The sequence below is a fragment of the Canis lupus genome, chromosome 25 (assembly GCF_011100685.1).
Source record: "Canis lupus familiaris isolate Mischka breed German Shepherd chromosome 25, alternate assembly UU_Cfam_GSD_1.0, whole genome shotgun sequence".
Classification (NCBI taxonomy): Eukaryota; Metazoa; Chordata; class Mammalia; order Carnivora; family Canidae; genus Canis; species Canis lupus.
The window spans coordinates 31,004,021-31,021,475 of record NC_049246.1 but is presented as its reverse complement, the minus strand read 5'-3'; the positions used below and the strand labels follow the sequence as shown (position 1 = coordinate 31,021,475).

The window sequence follows — 17,455 nt, the reverse complement described above, 5'->3', positions numbered from 1 at the left end:
TTACCTATTGAGTTGTCAAGTAAAAATATTTCCTGGCAGTTTAGTTAAGAACATGTGCCAAAGTTTTATTTTAATCTTGTTGCATAGGAAAAGGCTTTAATGTATTCTAAGATTCACTTTTGGAAGACACATTTAAGGGAAAATAGAATGGTTAGCTAATCATTGTTAAGCTACATATAAAAAGTTATATTATATAAAAGAGAAAGGAATACTTGTCCAAAAAATTAATTGTCTCAACTGGTACACATTTGGGAGAGCAAGGACACACTATTAATGATTACACTGAAATGAACCTGGGACTTTACCCTGTATCCAAGGAACCATGACCATTAGACTCTTGACTGATAGTACACAGCACGGTTTCCAAGAACAAGTCTTTTTTTTTTTTTCTTTTCTAAGAATAAGTCTTAATCCCATTAAAATTTGTCAGAAAATTACTCAAGCATTTGATCAGAAATATTAATTTCTTTTCAGAATGAGTTCTTTTTAAAGATTTTATTTATTCATGAGAGATACAGAGAAAGAGGTAGAGACATAGGCAGAGGGAGAAGCAGACTGCCCTTGGGAAGCCCAATGCAGGACTTGATCTCAGGACCTTGGGATCACAACCTGAGCCAAGAGTGTATAATCAACCTCTGAGCCACCCAGACATCCCTTTCAGAATGAGTTTTGAATTACATCATCTGGAAAAGTTTTGTCCCAGGCTGGGCTTAGGACAATTTTTCTTTTACATTGCTTTTTTTGGTCCTTATGGAGTTGGGTGGCTGTCTCGGAATACATTCTTCACTCTGGCTTCTCTTCTTCTTTTCTCTTCCCCACCCATGTTGCCTCTGTCTCACTGACCTCCTTTTCAAGTTTCTGGTCCATGCTGGTGGTGCTCCACCCAAGAAGTCCACAGAAGTAACAGACACACTAGTAGGAATTCTTGTGGAGTGATTACCATATAATAGATGCTGTTCTAAGTACTATAAATACATTTACTAATTTAATCCCTCCAAGAGTCCTTTGAAGGAGGTACTGTACATATCCTATGTAACTGAAGGAAACTGAGGCATAGAGTGATTAAATAGTGTGCCTAATGTCACACAGCTAATAAGTAATAGATATGAACACAAACAGACTGGTGTCCCTGCTTTTAGCCAATCTACTACAGAGAAGAATGTCTAGCAGACAAACCATTCTCTCTTTATAGGGCATTTCTCACATGGGTTAAATAAAAAAGAAACCAGAGTGAGAAGGATGGAAAACCATCAGTCTACATTAAACAACAACAAGAGCAACCTGTATTAGTTAGTTTTGGGTACCATGAGAAAATGCCATAGATTGGGTGGCTTAAATAATGTAAATTTGTTTCACAGTTCTGGAGGCTGGAAGTCCAGGATCAGAGTGCCAGCTGGTTTGATTCCTGGTGAGAACTGCTTCCTGGCTCTGGACAGCTGCCTTCTAGCTGTCAAGAGCTGTCCTTCTTGCTGTCCTCTTGCCCCCCCCGCCCCCCACCCAGGGCCTCTTCTTTGTGTGCAAAGAGAAAGAAAAAGAGAGCTCTAGTTTCTTCCTCTTCTCATAAGGATGCTAATCCCATTATGAGGGCTCCATCCTCATGACCTCATCTAAACTTAATTACCTTCCAAAGACTCCACCTCCCAATGCTGTCACATCAGGAATTAGGGTTCCAGTGTATGAATTTGGGGGTGGGGGACACTAACATTCAGTCCCTAACAACACTGTCACCTATAACATGTTGTAATAGTACGTAGGAACAAATTAATAGATGTATTTTTCCATATCTATCATTTTTTTTTTCAAAATATTCTACTTTTAAGTAAGGAAACACACACTATCATAACACCTTACTATTGAATAATGACCTCCAGGCAGCCCAGGTGGCTCAGAGGTTTAGCGCAGCCTTCAGCCTAGGGCATGATCCTGGAGACTCAGGATTGAGTCCCATGTCAGGCTCCCTGCATGGAGCCTGCTTCTCCCTTTGCCTGTGTCTCTGCCTCTTTCTCTCTCTCTCTCTGTCTCTCATGAATAAATAAAATCTTTAAAAAAAAAAGAAGAATCTATAAAAAAAAGAATAATGACCTCTAAATGTGTTTTTCCTTTCATTTTGCATTGAGGTATCAAATATTCTGTATGAATTCCAGAACAAAGAATCTACAGCAAACACCATCCTTTAAAATAGGTGCTGTGACACTGTGGCATTCCAGTGCACACTGTGTGGGCTCTGGCCTTTACGGGAATTACAAATCAACTGAGCTAAGCTTTCAGCTCAGGCAGGGGAAGTTTCCTACACATGAGAAGAGCATAATTGTTGAATGCACACACCATCCATCATTTCAGGTTCATTCTGGGTCGAAGCATAGATCATCCCCTTTCCTATTAAATAACAGGCAGAAGAGGCTCCTGGGACTTGGCAATTAAGAGCAGCATAAATCAAGCTGGAAAATTGCCCACGATTTCAACCCTTTGTTCAGATACTTTTCCCTTTTCCCATTTTCTCTACTTTTTCTTAATTTAATTTTTTTGTTGACATAGGATTCAGTTATGGAAGGCTGCTTTATCTTTTATGAATTAATACACTGAAAGACAAAAAGCTATAGAGCTAAGAAAGCTGCATTAAGAGCCCTTGGATATCTAAAGAAAAAGAAGAGTGAAGTTTTCAGAGAGAACAATGGTACAGAGATGCCTGAAACCAAGGACCAACACATTCCCCTAATGTTGGCAATCTCTCTATGGGGCTATTGGCATTATCATAAAGATTATTAATTTTTCTAGACAGCAAATGCATGAACTCGAGCACAAGAAGTGAAAGTCTCGTTTGTGGGTGATTAAGTCTACTTGATGTCAAAATAAGCATCTAAATAATTGAAAAATATGACTCAGCTCTGTGGTCAAAACTCAGTCTAACCAATTATGAGATCTTAGGCATTTGTATCTTGTGTCCAATATAAGAACTTGAATCTTGTGCTTCCATGATGGAAACCAAAGGCCATTATTCTAAGATGATAATTTCTCTGTTTTAAAGTACTCTGTTCATGCCTTAGTAACAACTATATATCTCCCTATCTGAAGGCCAAAGAAAAAGAGGAAAATTCAAGCATTTCAGTAGCATCGGAACTACAATAACAAAGAATTTAGATCTTTTAGTAATGAAGAGTCCTGCCACATGGAGAACTGGAGCTTGTAAGTTCTTCCTGAGAGTGAGGTCTTCATGTAAAATAAAGATGATGATAAAATGATACCTGTTTCCTGTTTCCTGGAGAATAAAGCCCAGTCTTCCCACCCTGGTTTTGTTTATTCGAAAACTTTCTTCCATTTCTCAGTTCATATATTCTTCCCACCTCTGCAGACATCCCTATTGTTCTGCAGGAATGCTGTGCTCAAAAGTGGACGCAAAAATGAAAGAAATATAGGTCTTTCCCTTTTTTAAAAAAGTGATTTTATTTATTTATTCATGAGAGACACAGAGAGAGAGAGAGGCAGAGACACAGGCAGAGGAGAAGCAGGCTCCATGCAGGGAGCCCAATGTGGGACTCGATCCCAGGACCCCAGGATCATGCCCTGGGCTGAAGGCAGACACTCAACCGCTAAGCCACCCAGGTGTCCCTGTAGATCTTTCTCTTAAAGAGCTGTCAGTCTAATTGAGGAGATGTGAAAAGGTAGAAAGAGTGCATAAATCATAAATGTACAGCTCAATGCATTATTGAGGAGTGAGCATCTATGCCAAGAAATAGAATATTCCTAGCAACCCACAGGCTCATTCTAGATGACTGTATTAGGTAGAGTTCTCTAGGAAAACAGAATCAATAAGAAACATGTACATACACCTATGGAGAGTGAGAGAGTGGGAGAGAGAGAGAGAGAGAAGGAGGGAAATTTAAGGAATTTGCTCATGCAATTGTGGGGACTGGCAGGTCTGAAACTTGCAGGGCAGGCCAGCGGGCTGCAGACCTAGGGGAGAGCTGATGCTGCACCTTGGGTCTGAAGGCAAGCAGGAAGCAGAATCCATTCCTCTTCTGGGGACCTCATTCTTTTTTCCTTAAGGTCTTCAACTGACTGGGTGAGGCCCAACCAAATGATGAAGGGTGATCTGCTGTCCTTAAAGTACACTGATTTAAATGCTAATCTTATCTAAGACATGCCCTCACAGCAACATCTAGACTGGTGTTTGACTAAGTATCCAGGTCCCCTGGCCTAATCAGGTTGACACATAAGATTAACTATCACATGGATCACAACCTCCCTTTTTTGTTTTACTTTATGATTTGCCACCTATGTACGCATCCCTAAAATTAATGTAGTTTTTTTTTTTCCAGATGTTGAACTTTATAAATGGGACTATCGAGAATGAATATTGTGTCTGGCTTGTTTTGTTCAGCATTACATTTTTAAGATTCATCTGTGTCATCATCGCTGTGTGTAGCTGTGGTCTTAAAATTTCCATTGCTGTATAGTATTCCATTGGATGAACAGACTACAATTTTTTAAGAAAAGATTTTATTTATTTATTCATGAGAGACACAGAGAGGAGAGAGAGAGACAGGCAGAGGGAGAAGCAGGCTCCATGCAGGGAGCCTGATGTGGGACTCGATCCCGGGTCTCCAAGATCACACCTTGGGCTGAAGGCAGCAGGTACTAAACCACTGAGCCACCTGGGCTGCCCCCAGACCAGAATTTAATTGTGCTTCCTCTATAGGCATTTTGTTTCCAGTGTTGGGCAATTACCAACTATAATGCTACTATGACCATTTTTGGGGAGTATATATCCTCCTCCACCTTCTTTCTTCTTTTTCTTTTTCTTCTTGGCCTCATAAGCAAATATAATGATAAATGACAACACATTGCATTTAAAGGAAATTTCTAGCAAGACATATATAGATCAATGCTAGATAAGTCTTATTCAGCCCCATTCTATTTTATTTTATCCCAGATGTACAGAATTGGGTCAGTCATAATCCTAGGTTTATGACACATTCTTGTTGTATCATGCAGGGTCCACTTTTATCTGTATAGTTGGATATTTTCTATTAATGTGATAAACACCTCAAATTCACTACCCAAATCAAAAGCTAGGATCTTGACTATAACTACATCTGCTTCCACCTCACTGATTCCTCCCAACCCAGGTAACCATCATCCTGGACCCTGTGTTTATTGTTACCTTGTATTCCTTTTCACATCATTTTATTATATTTATAAGTATTCTTATACTCATGTTAACTTTACAAAAAGTATACAGAGTAGCTTGTATTTTTTAAAACCTACTTTTTATATCCAGTATTATTTTGCTAAGAATTATCCACATTATGTGTATGGTTGTATTTCATTCATTTTACCTGATGTATTCTATTCCATTGTGTGAATACAACGGTCTGTCTCCTCTCCAGTTGATAGGCACCAGGGTTGTCTCCAGGATTTTTCTTTTGTGAGTGATATTACTATGAACATTTTTGCATGTGTATTTATTATTTTATATTTATTTATTTATTTATTTATTTATTTATTTATTTATTTATTATTTAATTCCAGTATAATTAATGTACAGTGTCATATTAGTTTCTGATGTACAATATAGTGATTCAACAATTCCATACATTACTCAGTGCTCATCATGTTAGGTGTACTCTTTTTTTTTTTTAATTTTTATTTATTTATGATAGTCACACAGAGAGAGAGAGAGAGAGGCAGAGACACAGGCTCCATGCACTGGGAGCCCGACGTGGGATTCGATCCCGGGTCTCCAGGATCACGCCCTGGGCCAAAGGCAGGCACTAAACCGCTGCACCACCCAGGGATCCCGTTAGGTGTACTCTTAATCCCCTTCACCTATTTCACCCATTTCCCTAACTACCTGGTAACTATCTGTTTGTTCTTTTTATTTAAGGATCAACTCAAGTGTCTATCATCAATAGAGAAATAGATAAAAGAAATGTGGTATAGATACACAATGAAATATTATCCATAAAAAGTAGAAAATTTTGCCGTTTGCAATATGTAAATGGATCTAGAGGGTAATTATGCTAAGTGAAATAAATCAGAGAAAGACAAATATATGATTTCACTCATATGTGGAATTTAAGAAAAAACAAACAAAGAAAAAAGAGACAAGAAATCAGATTCTTAAATATACAAAACAATCTTGTATGGTTTTGCTGTATGTGGATCAATCTGTCTCGTGTGTATTTCTAGAAGTGGAATTGCTGAATCAGAGTCCATAAATATTCAACTTTAGGAGATCATGCCAAATTGTTTTTCAAAATGGTTGCATCAATTTTTATATCAAGGAGTAATCTGTAGGAAATCCAACAGTTCCACATGCTCCCCAACACTTGGTATTGCCAGATTGTTACATTTTTCTCACCACATGAGTGTAAATTGACATCTTCTTGTGACCTTGAATTACATTTCTTTGAAGAAGACGATGTTGAACATCTCAACATGCTTATTGGCCATGTGTATTTCCTATAGTAGAATGTTTCCTTATGTCCATTTTACAGATTAGAAAACTTAGGCTCGGGGATCCCTGGGTGGCTCAGCGGTTTGGCATCTGCCTTTGGCCCGGGGCGTGATCCTGGAGTCGGGGAGCGAGTCCCGCGTCGGGCTCCTGGCATGGAGCCTGCTTCTCCCTCTGCCTGTGTCTCTGTCTCTCTCTGTCTCTCTCTCTATCATAAATAAATGAATAAACCTTAAAAAAAAAAAAGAAAACTTAGGCTCAAAGAAGTTAAGCATCTGGCCTATAATTATATAAGTATCATGAGGCAGATCTGGGCTTCAAAGTCAGGTTCATCTGAACATAAAACATTTGTTTTCTCCATCACTTGACAGTTTCCTTAAGCAGTGGGATCGGTTTTTAATAAATATATCAGATGTCATTCACTCAAATAGGAGTTTTTTTCCCAAAGGACTCATTTTAGAAGTCTGTCCCTTTATTCCAACCATGAAGCCACTGTTTGAACAGTTTGTAGATTTCTTTTTTTTTTTTCAGTTTGTAGATTTCTTTTCACTATTGCCACCATCTGAAACTGTCAGTTTATAAGCCTTTGTAAGAAAAATGGTCTTATTAAATTAATTTTTCTTAGTCTATTTGTAATCTAAATGAGATTCTCCAGGTTTTTCATTCACTTTAGGAACTAGGTCCATTCTATATGACTCTCCCCAAAATCCCACTAAAATTTTTGAGAATCTGTCTAATGGACTCATTTCAGTAGCTTTCCGGCTGTGTCTCTTGAAGCCCTGTGGACATACTTGAGGACTTCTGAAGGGAACAAAAGGAAGCTGAGTGCCCATTTTAACCGTGAGTTTTGTATTGTCTGTATTAGGATTCTATATAATATTTATTTGGAAGAAAAGAAGCTAGTAAACATCAATCAATGAGATGCCTTTCCTAAATCCTTAAGACCCTCCATTACTTTCTACCCCCTTACCCAGCTAGATGTTCTTCAGGACACTTACCCAACTGATCAACTCTTTGGCCAGTTACTGGCTCTGTACCCACCAGAGTGTCATTCCCATGGGTGGGAGACTTTGTTTTGCTCTGTGATCTCATCATATGAGAGTGCCAAAGACAGAGTGGATGTTCATGTTCATGTTCATGTTCTTCAATGAAAGAATGAACAATATTATACTCAGTGGCTAGTGCTCTTAGTGGCACCCTCATCCCATCTTTATCTGTTGTTCTACCTCCGCTCACAGATTGCATAAAGAAGAGGGAAGGAGATAGCCAGGGTGCATTGCCTCAGCAGAAGTTTAACACCTCCCTCTTTGCCCCCCATAAATAAGCATTCTATGTGGGAATCAGTCTGAAATAGCTTGATAGTGGTGCATTTTGAGAATTATGGTTTTATATGTATTTCATCCTTTCAGAGCATCAGAGTCAGGTCCTGGAAATAAAATTTGATTACATTTTAGCTTAACAGACTCACATCAGATAAAAGCTTCCTAGACAGGAAAATTGATCCAGAAGCTGAAATACCAACTCCTCTCCAATAGAATATTTGAGAATAAAATTCAGTGAGCACCCTAGTGGAGAGTTCAGGGCCAAGGGCAGTCCACACACCTTGAATTTTAGTAAACATTGAGTCCAGATGGATATCTTTTCTATTGAATAAGTCAACAGAAAACATTTCATCATGGGTTCTTATGAAATCCTCCTGCCAAAGAAAGGAGAGGGAACATCTTCTTGAGTATTCAGATGGAGACTACAGTCTGGGACAACTTCTTGCCGAAGTACAAGAACATTCCAGGGAATATCTGCATAACAGGATGCAGGAAGACCTGGCCTAAATGATGAAGGGATAGACATTTATAACAGGAAAAGCTGCCTCCATGAAAATATAAGGGGATGAGACAAGAAAGCAGTTGGGTAAATTAAGGAACCATTGCAAAATAATTTTTTTTTTTTTTTTTTTTTTTTTTACCATTGCAAAATAATTAAAGATGCAATGGCTGAATCACTATCCACACAGAAGGCAGTAAACTACAGGGTGGGCAGAAAGCAATGGGCCATTGAAGTAGAGTGCAAATGTTATCATGTCTTCCAAAATGCAGAGGAAAAGTACAAGGACTTTTAGCCAAGATGATGTGGACTGAATAATAGCTCCTGAAGCTAACAAAGAGAGACAACCTCAGAATTACAGATATTCTCAAGGAGGAAACAAAACAATGGAAATAATTGAAGATCTGCTTGAACCAATCTTTCTGAGTTTGTTCCAAGGAAGACATTTTCACCATATTTTAGGAAAAGGCAACAAAAGATCTCTTTTCTTCTCCTTGCTGCTCTTAATTTTGGAGTGGTGATCAGTGAGGCAGGCAGTAGCAAGAAATGAGGTCCATGTCCTCAGGATTTTTGGTGGTGTCTTAAAACAGAAGTGCCTGATAGACAGGGCATACATGTCTTCTACAGTATTTCTAGAAAAATCCATGTTGGTAGCTCCTTGTTACCTTTAAACTAGTATAGTTTGGGCCGGCCTGGTCAGTGGCTGTGAATTTTAAGAGATCTGTATTAGTCAGAGTTCTCCAGAGAAGTAGAACCAATAGAGTAGAATGTGTATTCTGCAGAGTGAGTCAGCAGGATGGAGACCAAGAGAGCTGATGTGTGATTCTGCTCTACACCTGAAGATCTGATGGAGTAGTCCTAGCCCAACGGTCAACAGACTGACAACCTCATGATCCAGTTAATATTTGAGTTCTGGCCTGAAGGCAAGAAAATGCCATCGTCCCAGTTTGAAGACAAGTGGGCTTTCTTACTCATTAGAGAGTTGGCCTTAGTGTTCTGTTTAGGCTTTAAGCGATTGGCCAAGGTCCATCCCTATACTAGAGGCAATCTGCTTTACTCAGTCTACTGATTTAAATGTTTTTCTCATCCAAAAAACCCTTCACAGAAACACCTGGAATAATATTTGGGCACTTCCCCAGTCAAGTTGATGTATAAAATTAATCATGAAACTCTTGCCTGTCTCCGATCACATATGTCAATTTTTTATATCTTTTACCCTCTATGATTGGGGGAAGGGAGGAGACCAGAGTGAACATGGAATAGTCCAGAAGCACAGCATCTCTTCTATGTTTAATAGGACTACTTTTGGGCCCTGGGCAGGGGTCTCAGAGACAGAAACCCACACTAATCATAAGGAAAAGTGTCTTTGTAAGAATTGAAGCACAAGAACATACCTTATACCCCAATTGGGGTGGGTCCTGATTGACAGAGTACTTTTGGGAGGTGGGGAATTAGCTGCTAACAAAGCAGCAAATCTTCCGTGTCAAAGAAATACTACTCACATAGACCAGTGGTTCTTAACTTTGCACACCAAAACCCCCTGGGAGCTTTAAGAAATATGGATGCCTGGATCCCACCTAGAAATTCAGAATCAATTAGTCTGGATATGGCCTGGACATTGGGATTTAAAATAAAATATATATAGTAGTATTTACTTTTTTGGGGATATACGTTCTTATGAGTTTAACACATGTATAATAGACTCTTCTAACACCCATCACAATCAGTATACAGAACAATTCTAACAAATTGTTAGACAAGACAAGAAAGACGCTGGGTAGATTAAATTGTCCTGGTTCAATCTTTGAGATGAGACCCCAATTTGTCCTGGTTCAATCTTTGAAATCAGACCCCCCCCAACTCCACCTCCAGGCTCAGACTCTGGCTACTATGGATCTGTTCTTTGTCCCTATAGCCCCACCTTTTAAGAACCTCATGTAAATGGAATTATATGTATGTCATTTTTAGAACATTGGGATTTTAAAAAGATCTCCACATGACTCTAATGTGCTGCCAAGGTCGAGAACCACCGACATAGCCTGTATGGTTTATTCCTTCAGTAAGTGTGAAGGCTGCTTCCTTCTTAACTGAATGAGCAGGGACTTGGGATGGAGATCCTAAGAATATTCCAACACAAAATCCAAAAAGGCTTCCCAAAATCATTTTTAGAGGAAAACAGGTGATGCAAATTATCGAAAAGCTAGTCCAGATAAAAAAAATATCCTAAAATGGGATTGTTCTAGGAGCTTAAAAATAGGGAACAAGACTTTCTTGGCAAAGAGCAGCATCGGATGACATGCGAGAGCTCTGTCTCCTCTAATGGCCATACTTGAGGGTTTGCACATAGGGGAGGAAATAAGACACCATTCATTCAGTCCAAATGAGTAAATTATGATTGCCGCCAGATGTCCTCAGGCAAAAACGGAATTTCAAGCAAACGATAAAGCCTGTGTCGTTTTTTGTGGCACTTCTTTGTGAGATTGTCGCTGAACTACGATTATTACAACAGCGAGGTTCTAATTAAGGCACTGTGTACCCTGAGCCAATTCACCACGGGGGATATCTCAGATGGCTTCGAGGATAAAACTTATTGGTTTTTAGTGCATTCCTCTGTGTCAGGGGTTCAGGAAAGAGTTCCCCTGGAGGAATGACAGCATCCACCCGCTCCTTTATAAGCTAGTTGTGAAGGCAGGATTGCCTGCCTTCCTTGGACTATGACCCTATGTTCTTTTTTTATTTTTTTTTAAGATTTATTTATTTATGATAGACATAGAGACAGAGAGAGAGGCAGAGACACAGGAGGAGGGAGAAGCAGGCTCCATGCCGGGAGCCCGACATGGGACTCGATCCCGGGACTCCAGGATCGCGCCCTGGGCCGAAGGCAGGCGCTGAGCCGCTGAGCCCCTGAGCCACCCAGGGATCCCCCGACCCTATGTTCTTTATGCACCTTCCTCTCTTATTATTAAACCCTATCCTCAGGGAGCACCAGGAAGGGCATTGAAATTTAGACCTGAGTGGAGGGTAACTTTGAGGAGGCCCCTCGAGCCCATCAGCGTCCACCACACCATATGCAAATGTATTTTGGGGCGAATTTATAGTTGAGTATTTCCTAATGGAAGTAGAAGCCTCTCTGGGTAATGCTGGGAGGCCAGGAAGAAGAAAATTAAGCTTCATAATTTAATGTAACTGCCTCTTTTGGTTTTGTGAATTATATCAAGGGAGTCAGTGATATTGTAGATTTGAATTCACCTAAAAATAGCCAGACTGCAGACCTGAGACTGCAGAAGGTATTCTTCTGGCAACAGGGATACTAGTCTCTTGATAATAGAATAACTTGTAGACACTGTGTTTATTGAGAACAAATTGTGGTTTTCACCAAAAGTTTATGAGGGCTGGGAGCTTACTTGCTCCATTAAAGTCCTGACTTCAAGTCCTGAGACTCTGCATTTGAAGGCAAAGAACTCTTACTGTATTATTGTTGGTCCATTAAAAAATACATTTCTTTTTTTTTTCTCTGTGTGGGTCTCCCATTGGACTGAAGTTCAGGCTGGATGATTTTTAATTCATTTCCTTCTCAGTCAATATAATGGGCAAGTGTTGGGCAATGAAACAATAATTGAAATGGTCATCACCATCTGGATTGTTTTAACAAAAGTCAATCACATACTGTCTGGATGCTAGGGATCTGTTTGGTGGCTTAGCTATCGCCTCACTGCCAACAGTAGGTCTGGGCAGATACAGGTTCAGTTCAGTAGCCTGGGACCTCAGGGTTTTCCTCCTTCTGAGGTCTGTACTCTTGTGTATCAAGAAGCAGGTGATGGGTGCCCGGGTGGCTCAGTGGTTGATCATCTGCCTTTGGCTCAGGATGTGATCCTGGGGTCCTGGGATCAAGTCCTGCATTGGGATCCTCACAGGAAGCCTGCTTATGCCTCTTCCTATGTCTCTGTCTTTGTCTCTCTCTCTGTGTCTCTCATGAGTGAATAAATAAAATCTTAAAAAAAAAAAAAAAAAGAAGAAGCAGTGGTGTTGCAGCCCTCTATTGTCGATGGATGATAATGGTAAAGGCCTCAGATCAAAAGCCAGAGTGGGAAGAAGTGAATCTGATGTTCTCAAACAAGATTTAGAGTTTCCCAGCACAGACACTTTTGGCATTTTGTGCAGAAATCTCTCATGGATTGCAAGATATTGGCATACTTGACCCCAACCCACTAAATGCCACTCCAAGTCATCTTGAGAGCTCACACCTAACAAACAGTTAGCTAGCCAAAAACCCAATCAACAAATCCTGCTTCCATACACTTCCCAAATGCCTCAAGTGGGGAGTACTGAATATTAGAGAGAATTTCTGGAAAAGAAGACTATAGGGAATGATCCAAAATGATGGAAGTCTTTGTTTTCTTTTAAAGAGGTTGTTTTAATTTATTACAAAAGTTATTAAAAATTTAAGCAATATAAGAGTGTATAAAGTAAAAAGAAAATGTCTATAATACCCCTGATGACACATTTTAAAAAGATTTATTTATTTTGAGAGACAGAGCTTGGGCCCATGCAAGCAGGGGAGAAGGGCAGAGGGAGAAGGAGAGAGAGAATCTCAAGGAGAGAGAGAATCTCCATCTAAATCATCCAGCCTGAACTTCAGATTTTGTGTTGAGTGCGGAGCCCAATGCAGAGCCCAATGTCACGACCCTGAGTTAATGACCTGAGCTAAAAACTAAAAACAAGAGTCAGACATTCAACCTACTGAGCTACACAGGTGCCCCCTGATAATACATTTTTAGTAGTAAACAGTTAAAGACATGTCTATATGTGGACACAGCAATATTGTTTCAAGGAATCTGTTCCTTAGAAATGATATCACTGTTATGTAAAGATATATATATATATATATGAATGTTTGTGGCAGATTTACTTTAAAAGCAATGGAAAACAACCTGCATGTTCACTTATAGGAGAGTTGTTGAATAAGTTATGTTATGTACCATTAAAAGTGGCCAAAGTAGATCTAGCTATCATAATTCATCCCAGATACATTATTCATTCCAAATGTATTATTAAATGAGAAAGCAGGATATAAATAATTTTGAATAGCAGGATTCCTTTTTCATTAAAAAAATGTGTGTATGTATGTGTATGTGTATGTGTATGTGTATGTGTGTATCTGTATATGTGTATGGTTTAGACCCAGGAAAGAGATGTAGTGAATGGGCATTCTTTGGGGATGGGATTAGATGGGGGGAGAGAACTTGAGGGAGAAAGATGACTTTCTTCCTTGACATAATTTTAAAAATTATATTGCTGACTTTCAAATTTTTGTGACTTAAAAATGTTTTAGTAACACTTTTTGTTAAATTAATTTGGCCCTTTAAAATTATGAAATAGCATAGGAAGATCAAGCAGTTATAAAGCAGTCGAATATATTTGATGCATAGTAGACAATCAGTGGCATTTAGTGAAGTAAATTGGAAACGACAAATCAAACTGTGAATTTCACCTGGAGTTCTTAAAAGAGTAAAAAAAAAAAAAAAAAAAAAAAAAGGCTTTCCAATTTGAGATAATTGTAGGTTCACATGTAGAAAGCATCTCATGTGTCCTACCCAGTTTCCCTGGTGGTAACATCAAGCAGAACTATGGTACAATATCATAACTTGCATATTGACATTGATAAAATACATGAACCTTAGATTTTCCCAGTTTTGCTTGTACTCATTTCATACTGTGCATTTGTATCACATGTGGAGATTTTGTATCCATGACTTCCAGTCAAGATACTGAAGAATTCATCACCATGAAGATCTCTTCGCTGCCCTTTATAATCACATGAATGTTCATAGCAATTTTATTCATAATACTGCCAAACTGGAAAGAATCCAGCCATCCTTCCAGGTGGCTAAACAAACTGTGGTACCTCCATCCATATTCCTCAACAAGAAAAAGGAATAAATTCTTGATGCACATAGCAACTTGGAAGAAACTCAATGGAGTTCTGCTGAGGGAATAAAGGCTAATCCCCAAATGTTCCCTACTCTATGCTTCCATCTCTGTAACATTCTTAAAATGACAAAATTATAGAGACAGAGAACAGATTACTGGTTGTCAGGGGTTAGGGATGGGGTGGGTAACAATCGAGACACATTGTGGTCACAAAAGAGCAAGATGAAGGATCCTGGTGGTAGTGGAACTGTTTTTAAGTACTTTTCTTAAAAAAAAAATTGTAATATATCCTTTTTTAAAACAGAAGTAGGATCATTTTATATATACTTTTTTGAAATTAAGTTTTTTTCCATTTAATACACACTACCTATCTTTTCATAATGCAGGGGTATCTCATTTTAAAAAATAGTTACATATCATTTATAGGATAGATGTATCATAATTTTTAACTGGTCTCCTATTAATAGATTAGAAGGTTGTTCTCTATTGCAAATAGTGATACACATTTTAACAGTAAACTGTTATATAAAAATGTGTTTCAATAAGCATCTCTGTAGATACAGCTTCATGTGCTAGTATGACTTTGTAGAACAAATGCATAGAAGTGGAATTGTTTGGCCTGAAGCACATTTTAAATGTTGATATAGATTTGCCAAATCATTCTTTAAGGTATACTAATTTATACTCCCCTGTCTATTTCCATGTACTTACATATGAATTTTAAAAGGATAAAGGCTTGTTGGCCTACAGAAGTAGTAAAATCTGTTCAGAAATAGAAGCATGAGAGGGGTCAGGTTCTGTTACACCCAGGCCCATTCAATCAATAGGATCTCTGCCCAGCTTCGAGATCAAGGCCCATGGAAGCACCTCCAACTTTAAGAATGATCCAAATTATTTGTAGATTTGTATGAGGGTTTTCCAGAAAAAATAGAACTGATAGGATGGAGGTACACACACGCAGAGAGAGAAGGGAGAGATTTACTATGAAGAATTGGCTCATGTCAGTACGGAGATTGAGAAGTCCCATAATCTGCTGTCTGCAAGCTGGAGACCCAGGAGAGTTGGTGGTGTATGTGAGTCTGATTCTGAAGGCCTGAGAACCAGGGGAACTGTTGGTATAAGTCCCAAGTGCGGCCCAGGAGGAGATCTATGTCCAGTTTGAGCAGTCGGGGGAGGGAATGAATTCTCTGTTCTGCCTTTTTGTTCTATTTGGGCCTTCAATGGATTGAGTGAGGCCTGCCCACACGGGGGAGGGCAATCTTCTTTAATCAGTTTACCAATTCAAATGCTAATCTTTTCTGGAAACACCCTCAGAGACATAACCCAGAATAATGTTTAGCCATATAACAGAGCACCCCCGGATTCGGTCAAATTGACACATAAAATGAATCATCACAAGGCCTATACTTGCCAAACCAGGAAAGTCTCAGTCCATCCCAACACAGAGAGAGGGCAGCACATTGAATGGCTCAGGACAATGGCTGGTCCATGTAATTTCCCAGAATAACTGCATGCTTGCTTTTGTCTTCTGCTTTGTGTTCAACTCCTGGCTCTCAGAGCCCTGACTCCATGGGAACTCAGTGTCTGAGGTTTTTCCTTTCAGTTGTGACGGCTTCTCCCGATTTCCCTCTTTGATTGACTTGACCAGTCTTTGGCCAAGTTTTGTGAGTCCACCTTACTGTGGTATCCCTGGAGCCTTGCAGGAGTGACTCACTCTAGATGCAGTTGAGCACAATGCTTAGGAGCACAGACTTTGGTGCTAGACCTGTCCAAGTTCGAGTCTCAGGGTTTTTCAGAGCACTGATTCCAAGTATCTAGAACCAGTATCTCACTGCTCTGGCTCCTTATGTGGCTGCTGCACTGCTGCCTCACTTCTTTTGCTGGGAAGCCCTGTCTCTGTTTGTGACTACCATGGACTCCCTCACACTCTGGCCTGTGCAAGGAGGAGCACCTCCTCTGTTTCCCCCCAGCATAACTCTAGCCAAGCTATGCTATGATCCTCGCAGGCCTGGCCCTGGTGTGTCCATATCTCCTGAGGAGACCAAGTCTTCCCAGGGCTGCACTGCTGATAAGCAAGTACCTGGAAAAAGATGACACACACATCCCTCAAGAGCAAAAAAAAATTTTTATTTAAGGATTTGAGAGTCAAAATAAAAATTTAATAAGGATAACTTTTGTAGATTTCATAGATGCAAGCATGATTAGGCTCCCAAAGAACCTAAGTGAACTTACTAAATAGAACACTTAACCCTGAGCCTAGATCACCTCCATGTGAATTATTTCCTGCATCTGCAGAAAACATCTCCATAACTTAACAGGGCTCACAAAGTGGTCTCTTCCAGAACAAAGAGAAGTTCTATCTTGAAGAGAATTTTGTTCTTCACCATAACGTGCAAATACTTCTTGCAACATTGCAAATGCCAGCTTTGGGCCTTGGATAATTCAGAGCTGCCATTGTAGGGACCTATGCTGACCGTCTTTGGGCCCCTTGGAGGAGGCACACTCAGGCACTGAGTGATGTAAGCTATTTTCTGCCGCATGAGACCTTCCTAACAATCTTGAGAGATGAGGAGACCAGGAGTTACATTTTCCAGATGAAGAACTTTAGAGAAGCTAAATGACCGCACAGCTATATATAGTTGAACTGTGACTGGATTCTAGACTTTTGAGTCCCAATCTCAAAATTCACATCATAAATAGAGGTGATATCTACTGAACCCCCAAAAGGCCATCTTGAAGGCCAATCTTCTCAGCTTGTTAATAGTCTTTCAATACATTTCAAGTTTGGTAGAGTTGATTTCTTCTACTTGTGGTCAAGTATTCTGTGTGCTACTTAATATTTTCTAGCACATGCTGAGCTCAGTTAAGATGTACTGACTGTACTTGGACTTGAGTCAAATGATCTAACCCTCTGTTGGGAGCTTGAAGTCAAATGGTGGAGGTCACTGAAAACCAGGCTAAAGAGCTTGCAAACTAAGAATGTTTGAACCATGGAATAGTAATCATTTGAAAGTGAGAGACTCAAGCAATTAACTCATTCAAATTTAAAATTTATTTTAAAATTTATTTTAAGGTTTTTTATTTATTAGAGACAGAGAGAGCAGCGGGGAGGGGCAGAAAGAGAGGGAGGAGACTTCCGGCTGAGCAGGGAGCCCGATGTGGGGCTCCATCCTGGGGCCCTGGGATCATGACCTGAGCTGAAGGCAGGTGCTTAATCGACTGAGCCACCCAGGTACCCCTTCAATTTAT

At 39.6% G+C, this 17,455-nt stretch overlaps 1 long non-coding RNA gene across 4 annotated transcripts in view; it reads left to right on the top strand.

The window, feature by feature from the left end:
• Positions 1-10,250: 10,250 nt before the first annotated feature.
• The window catches only part of LOC111092296, a 41,652-nt gene continuing 34,447 nt past the window's right edge, over positions 10,251-17,455 (top strand). For all 4 annotated transcript variants that reach the window (XR_005378649.1, XR_005378650.1, XR_005378647.1 and 1 more), the window contains exon 1: positions 10,251-10,334. This is a non-coding gene — a long non-coding RNA (uncharacterized LOC111092296). The remainder of the gene's footprint in view (positions 10,335-17,455) is intronic.